The 6,584-nt window shown below is 46.4% G+C and overlaps 1 protein-coding gene and 1 long non-coding RNA gene across 4 annotated transcripts in view; one reads left to right on the forward strand and one right to left on the reverse strand.

Annotated features, from left to right (window-relative positions):
* Positions 1 to 184, reverse strand: part of Zbtb37 (zinc finger and BTB domain containing 37) — an 11,090-nt gene extending 10,906 nt beyond the window's left edge. Inside the window, exon 1 of one of the 2 annotated variants that reach the window (XM_013015600.1) lies at positions 116 to 184. The gene's annotated coding sequence lies outside the window, so the exon portion shown is untranslated. The remainder of the gene's footprint in view (positions 1 to 115) is intronic. The other variant, XM_013015601.1, reaches the window with a different exon arrangement.
* A 923-nt stretch (positions 185 to 1,107) lies between these two features.
* Positions 1,108 to 4,840, forward strand: LOC105985273. 2 transcript variants are annotated; one of them, XR_001175046.1, is made up of 11 exons: positions 1,108 to 1,199; positions 1,374 to 1,402; positions 1,604 to 1,639; positions 2,144 to 2,172; positions 2,441 to 2,478; positions 3,142 to 3,167; positions 3,356 to 3,433; positions 3,732 to 3,852; positions 4,323 to 4,349; positions 4,546 to 4,578; positions 4,768 to 4,840. It is a non-coding gene; the product is annotated as an uncharacterized LOC105985273 (long non-coding RNA). The 2 variants fall into 2 exon arrangements; XR_001175045.1 differs by having other exon boundaries at positions 4,699 to 4,837.
* The last annotated feature ends 1,744 nt before the right edge of the window (positions 4,841 to 6,584 follow it).

The following is a 6,584-nucleotide window of genomic DNA, read 5'->3' on the forward strand; positions in this document are numbered from 1 at the left end:
AGCGGCCGGGCGTCCCCGAGGCGGGCTGCAGCGGAGACCGGCCCGGCGGACCTCGGTGCTGGGCAGCCGGCCCGGGGTGCGGGGGCCTGAGCCCAGGTCTCGGAGCTGTACCTACCTCCGGGGGTAGAAATGGGCCGGAATGGGCCGGAACACCGTCCCGGAAGTGAAACCCCCCGCCCCCTCCCCCGGAGCGGGCGACGTGCCGGAAGGAAATCGCTCACCCTTACACCGCCCCCCTCCCCGCCCCCTCCCCCGTGCTTTCCGTCCTCGCGCCCCCTCCCCGCCGCTCTTCCTCCGGCGCTGGGAGGGGGCGAGGGCGGCGCGGCGGGCGCGCGGCCGTGTCCCCGCCCCGCAGGGCGCGGTCAGGCAGGGGAGGGCCTGGGGGGCGGGGAGAAGATCGGGCCGCAGGAGGGGTTGGAGGGGCGGACGCCGCGGGAGGGCGTGCGTCGTGACGTCACGCAGAATGCCTATATATACGGGCCTCCGGGCGCCATTTCGGTCTTTCGGCGTTGGGAGCCCGCCGCTTCCGTGGAGGTAGGTGTCTGTCAAGTGTGCGAGCCAGCTCGGTCCGGGGGAGACGGCTAGAGCAGGTTCACTAGCGGGGACCCGCGGGGTGAGGATGGAGTTGCGCGGAGCGGTCGCCAGCGCGCGGGGGCAGCGGGGAGGGCTCGCGTGGCCGCCGGTGATGAAGCCTGTGTTGGTAGGGACATCTGAGGGTGTTGATGAATGCCAACGGCTCTGACGGCGGCGCACGCGGCCATCGGACTCGGCCTTCCCGGGTGTGCGGGGCCCGGGCCTTGGAATTGGCCCTGCGCACTGTCCCCGAGCTCGAGGCTGGCGTCCGCCATTGGCCACTGCTGCACTGGCCGCATTTGGGCGATTGGTTGGGGCTGCGGCTGCCTCCGACCTGCGATGCTCAGATCGCAGCCGTCGGGGTCGACGGGGTTACAGACGTGTGAGCCTCCGGCGTTGGGCCCGGATAGGCCTTGGTAACTGCATGGTCACCTCCGGTGACGGGTAGGCCTTGTAGGCCTTGGCGCACACGGCACCATTGTGCACAGCGTGCGATGCACTGCTTGTAACACATCAGTCATGGGTTTGGGAGGCGAAAATGGCAGAACGTCAACTGACACACTTTCTTCGCAGAGATGGTGCTCCAAGTGGAGGCAGCGTGGCTTTTGCTGACATCTTACCGACAGGTAAGATAATTGCCGAGAAACACTGCTTCTGTTGTAAAGCCTGTGATGGAATAAGAGTAGTGGACAGAAGGGATTTCTGAAATCTTTTGCTGAGGCTATATGATGTTTCATAGACTGAAGGAGAGTAATATAGACCCTAGGGAGTGTTCTAAAGTTGATTTTTTTGTTTTTTAGTTACCTGTAAAAGGAGGCGGAGGAATGAGGTAAGTTTCTGTAGCATCCACATGCACCAAGCTAAGTGGAAGGGCAAGTGTGCCACAGTGATGACATTATATTTGCTACTCTTGACAATAAGAATGATGATCAAGATAACCACCGTTAATTAACTGAGGCACACAGTATAGACACAAGGGCCATACACAGGAGATTGCCATTGAGTTTAAATACAGCTGTTATTTTTGCAGGTAGTGAAGAGCAAGCCGGTCTGGCCTTGGGCACAGGTGAGAAAGCTTACTATTCATGTAGGAATTTCAAAACTTAAGACATTAATAACATTGATAGTAAAACTTAGTACTGTAGATTCTCTGGCTGCAAAATTCAGCGGGTAAAATGACGATAGTCAACATCTGTTTCTGCGATTGTGGGGCTTTAACAACTATCATACACAACAGTACCAGTAATTTACCTAAGGGGAAATTTGCATTGTTTTGTAGGCTCTACTAGAAGAAAAGCTCAAATGGTAAGTAAAATTGTGGAATGGTAACTGGCAGAACAGGTTGGAAATGGTGCTACCATAATTTATACAGCACAACTACAGTGCATTGAAATGACTGCCTTTTCTGTCGTGTTGAATTTCCAAGGCATCATTTTTGCAGCCTGCATGATGATGAGCAAATACTGACTGAACATGAAGGTCTTATTAGCTCTAACTGATTTCAGGCATTGTTATTTTTAGGGGGAGAAGCCGCATGTATAGCTATTCTTAATAAAGTCCTTTCTTTTAGGTGCCATTTGAGATGTCTACTATTTTCTAGTAAGTAGTGGGAAATGGACAAGTGGAAGAGCACAAAAGCCAATACTGTGGCATGCCTACTAATAAGCTATTTAACTCCTGTAATCCTGTAACAAATGCTAATGCTGCCTGTGAGCCTGCTCTGACTAGGGTGTTTGTAATGATGTTGATCAAATGTCTGACCTGAAATGAGCATGTAGACATATTTTAACACTGAGAAACCCTGAAATAAGACACTCAGGAGATGAAATGATTGATACCAGTTAGTAATGAATTTTTTTTATTCCAGCTACCTGCATAAATATTGACTGCATCTCTTGCTCTTGGGTAAGAACATTCATTGTTCTTTTTTTATTGTAGCTTTATTTTTAATATATCGTTGATTTCTTTTTTTTTTTTTTGGTCCGGTTGTGGGGCCTGAGCTCTGGGCCTGGGCACTGTCCCTCAGCTCAAGGCTAGCGCTCTACCACTTGAGCCATAGCGCCACTTCCCGGCTTTTTTCTTTTTGCTTATGTGGTGCTGAGGAATCGAACCCAGGGCCTCATGCATGCAAGGCAAGCGCTCTACCACTGAGCTACCTTCCCAACCCATTCATTGTTCTTAATATATTGTTTCCTGGCATCTTGTGCTTATAGTTCTAGAATGTATGTAGTATTGACAGACTGAGATGTTTATTTACCAAGTTTAAAAATAGTGGCTTATATCTAATCATAAGTACTCTTCAGGCTAAGATAAGATGATCATGGTTTAAAGCCAACCCAGGCAGAAAAGTAATCCTAAGACTTTGCCACAATTAAATACTCCAAATTGGAAGTAGCACTCTTGCTTAAAGGGCAGAGCAGAAAGAGGCTCAGGGACAATGCGCAGGCTGCGTTAAAGACACAGCTTAAGATACTGTTGATAAAATGCTTGGAATATGAAGTTGATAGTTTTAAAATGCTTGGAATATGAAGTTGATAGTTTACAACACTTAGTTATTTTTCTTTCCAGGTCCTGCATGGAGAGTCGGAAATAAGGTATATAACTAATTAACCTAATGTATTTTAGAGCAAGGTAACTGTTGGTGATGATTTTTCAAGCTAAAACAGATGGGAATCTCTCTGATAAAAGAATGCAGAATAACTTTAAAAACTGAAACAGTGATTAGAGTTTAAATGAACCATGCGTTCTAACAGTCCATTGCTAAGTCAGTGTATTTCTGCAGGTTTATGAAGCATCTGCACTAGAATGGTCAGTGCACAACCGAGTTTTAAGTCAAGGTAAGGACATTGCACTTTTTGTGATAAGGATCAGCTAGCCATACTGCCTTGTTTGCATGCCCCTTACCAAAGGATGCACCTTTGAGAATAGGCACTCTGCATTCTGCCACTTGCCATGACTTACTCATTTGTCTTCTGAAAGCCGATACAATGATGATAACATAGTTCAGCAGACTTAACACTGATGAGCAATCCTAAGTCTTTCGCTCCTATCTGATGTATCTGGCTATAGTAACAATTGAACATAAATTTGTAGAGACTGCTTGTCAAATACTTATTGAAATTAATCTGTAAAAATGTCTTCTCTTCCATAATTTCAAGAATGAACATTGAAGCTGGGTGTGGTGGATTGAGCCTTGTACTCCTGTCCTAGATCACAGTGAAAGATCATGAAAGTTTTTAAGTGCAGTGAGGACGACAAAACAATCCAGCCTAAGACTTGCCAGGTTAGTAGGTATATGTTTATATTTGGCAGGATTCTAGGGGTTGATCTGGCTGTTTTGGAGATAGCAGTATTTCTGACAACTTGCAATCAAATCTTTTTTTGTGTGTGTCGTGGGGCCTGAACTCTGGGTGTGGGTGCTGTCCTTCAGCTCAAGGCTAGCGCTCTACCACTTGAGCCAGTGCCACTTCCGGCTTTTTGCAGATGTGCTGGGGAATCGAACCCAGGACCTCATGCATGCAAGGCAAGCACTCTACCGCTGAGCCACCTCCCCAGCCCTTGCAATCAAATCTTTGCTCATGGGTTCTGCAACTGGTCTGAAGTTAAGTGGCATAAATGCAAGTTTACCCAGATCATGTCAGCATAGCATGGAGAAATAGCCTTATAATGGAGAAATAGCCTTATGTTAAACTCTTCATGTCCTGAGTTTAGCCAATTTGACATCTCAAAGTGCATTTCTTTCTTCAAAACAGGTTGGCACTTTCAGAACAGAAAAGGTAAGTCAAATTTATATTCTATATTATTTTAGAATGTAACCCGTGATGTGATGATTCTGCCAAATGAGATGACAATGATATCACATATAAAACCGTTCCATTTTATTTCTGAGGTTACAATATTGAAAAGAACCACATGTGTGTTTTTAACTTAACATCAGTAACATCAGACTATTTTTTTATTTGATTTCTGTAGATCAGCAAGATTGAAGCTTACAAATTTCATAAGGTGAGGACTGAAAGGTGGCAGTACCCTATTTCAGGATATATGATGATCTCAACCTACCTTGAACTCTCTCACTGACTACTTGATGACACTAAGAGATCTGATATTCTGCTTTCTCTTAAGGAGAATTCAACTTGAAACAATTGAACTTCAAACCAAGAAATGTGGCTTAAAGTATGTTTTCATTTGCAGGTAGCTGGCTGTCTGCATGTCCTGGAATAGAAAATCAATTTTTAAATAAATTTCTATTAACCACTTTGAACTATGCTGGACTTTGAGTGTTGGGTTGCATATGGGCAAGACAAAACCATACTAGATGCTGAAAATGCATTAAAGGAAGTTTATTTAGAGGCTGGCATAAGTTTGGTCTGTGCAGGTATGAAGGAAGTATTGGAGATAGTGCTGTCTGGCCTTCACTTTCTTTACTTCATCAAGGGAACTATTGACATTACCAAATGCGTTTACCAAGTATAGTTTCTTAGTTGAGCTCACTGACATATAAGACCTGAACTTTTAGGTCCATCCTGATTTGTGCGACAAATGTATTAGGTTTCTTTATTCTCCTAACACTGAGGCTGAGCAGGTGGATATGTAGACACCTCACTGGTTTCTGGCAGGGCCCTGTGCTAACCTGAAGCACACAACTGATACCTAGTTAGCTGTACAATGAAAACTTTGACCTCCCAAGTCTGTCTCTGGGCTGCCTAAGCAAGCAAAATTAAAGATGATTCAGGTCAGGTGCCACTGGTGCTTACTCCTACTTGGGATCTGAGATCTGAGGATTGTAGTTCATAGCTACCCCAGCAGTAAAGTTCAATTAACCACTAGAAAACGGAGTGGCACTGGGCATAAGTGGTAGAGCACATTTCTTAAGCTGAACAGCTCAGGGTCAGCATCCAGGCCCAAAGAGTTCAAGACTTGACCACCAAAAGTGCTTCAGTCAGGCTGGGGAGGTGTCTCAGTGGTAGAGCGCTTGCCTTGCATGCATGAGGCCCTGGGTTCGATTCCCCAGCACCACATCTGCAAAAAGCCGGAAGTGGCACTGGCTCAAGTGGTAGAGCGCTAGCCTTGAGCTGAAGAGCTGAGGGACAACACCCAAGCCGAGTTCAAACCCCACAAAAAGTGCTTCAGCCTTGGGACATAAGTCTTTGGCAGCCTACAAGACACCAAATGCAATGATCTAGTGTGAGGCTGAAGCAGGAGAATTGAACAGGCTAGAGGCCAGCTTGTGTTTAGTAAGAACCAAACTGGATCTTGGTTGTCAGCATTTCTATAGGGTCAGAACTGGTGTGAGGCAGAGATTTTTCTCTGAGCTAGGTGCCCATGGTTCAATCCTAGTTTGACTTCTGCTGGGTGGTGATGGGCAGGTAGGTGAGACTTGAAGTACTAGGCCTGAGCTATCCAATTAACCATGAGAACTGTAAGTGGAATCCTAAATTTAGAGCAGGGCAAACATCAAGAAGGAAGATCAGGCCTTAGCCATTCCCATCACATGATTTTTATTGACTGCCAGGTGGCAAAGTCATAAACATAGCCAGAAGTGAGCTGAAGAGCTGAGGGACAGTGCCCAGGCCCGGAGTTCAAACCCCACGACTGGACCCCCCTCAAAAAAGATAGTAACTCCAAAAGGCATGATTGAAATGGGGTTATTTTTTGCATGTAGTCAAGGTTGATCTTTAATTCCTGAATTTTTCCTCCCTTGCCACTCATTTTTTGGTGCTGTGAATTAGAATGCAGGGGCTTGCCCATGCACTCCTAGTCCTGCAGTTTTTCAAAACATTCTCAACATGCTCTTCCTGCCAAGAGCCCCATGAGGGAGGTAGCCAGGACAGACAGACTGGATTTTACGAAAGGGACTAGGGCTCCAGTGGCTCACACTACTCGGGAAGCTGAAATATGAGGATCAAGGTTCAAATAAAGCCAGTCTTGACACCAAAATAACTAGAAGTGGGCTGTGGCTCAAGTGGTAGAGCACTAGCTCAGAGGCCCATACAAAAAAAGCTATGATC

The sequence above is a fragment of the Dipodomys ordii genome, unplaced genomic scaffold, assembly GCF_000151885.1.
Source record: "Dipodomys ordii isolate 6190 unplaced genomic scaffold, Dord_2.0 Scaffold27, whole genome shotgun sequence".
NCBI lineage: Eukaryota > Metazoa > Chordata > Mammalia > Rodentia > Heteromyidae > Dipodomys > Dipodomys ordii.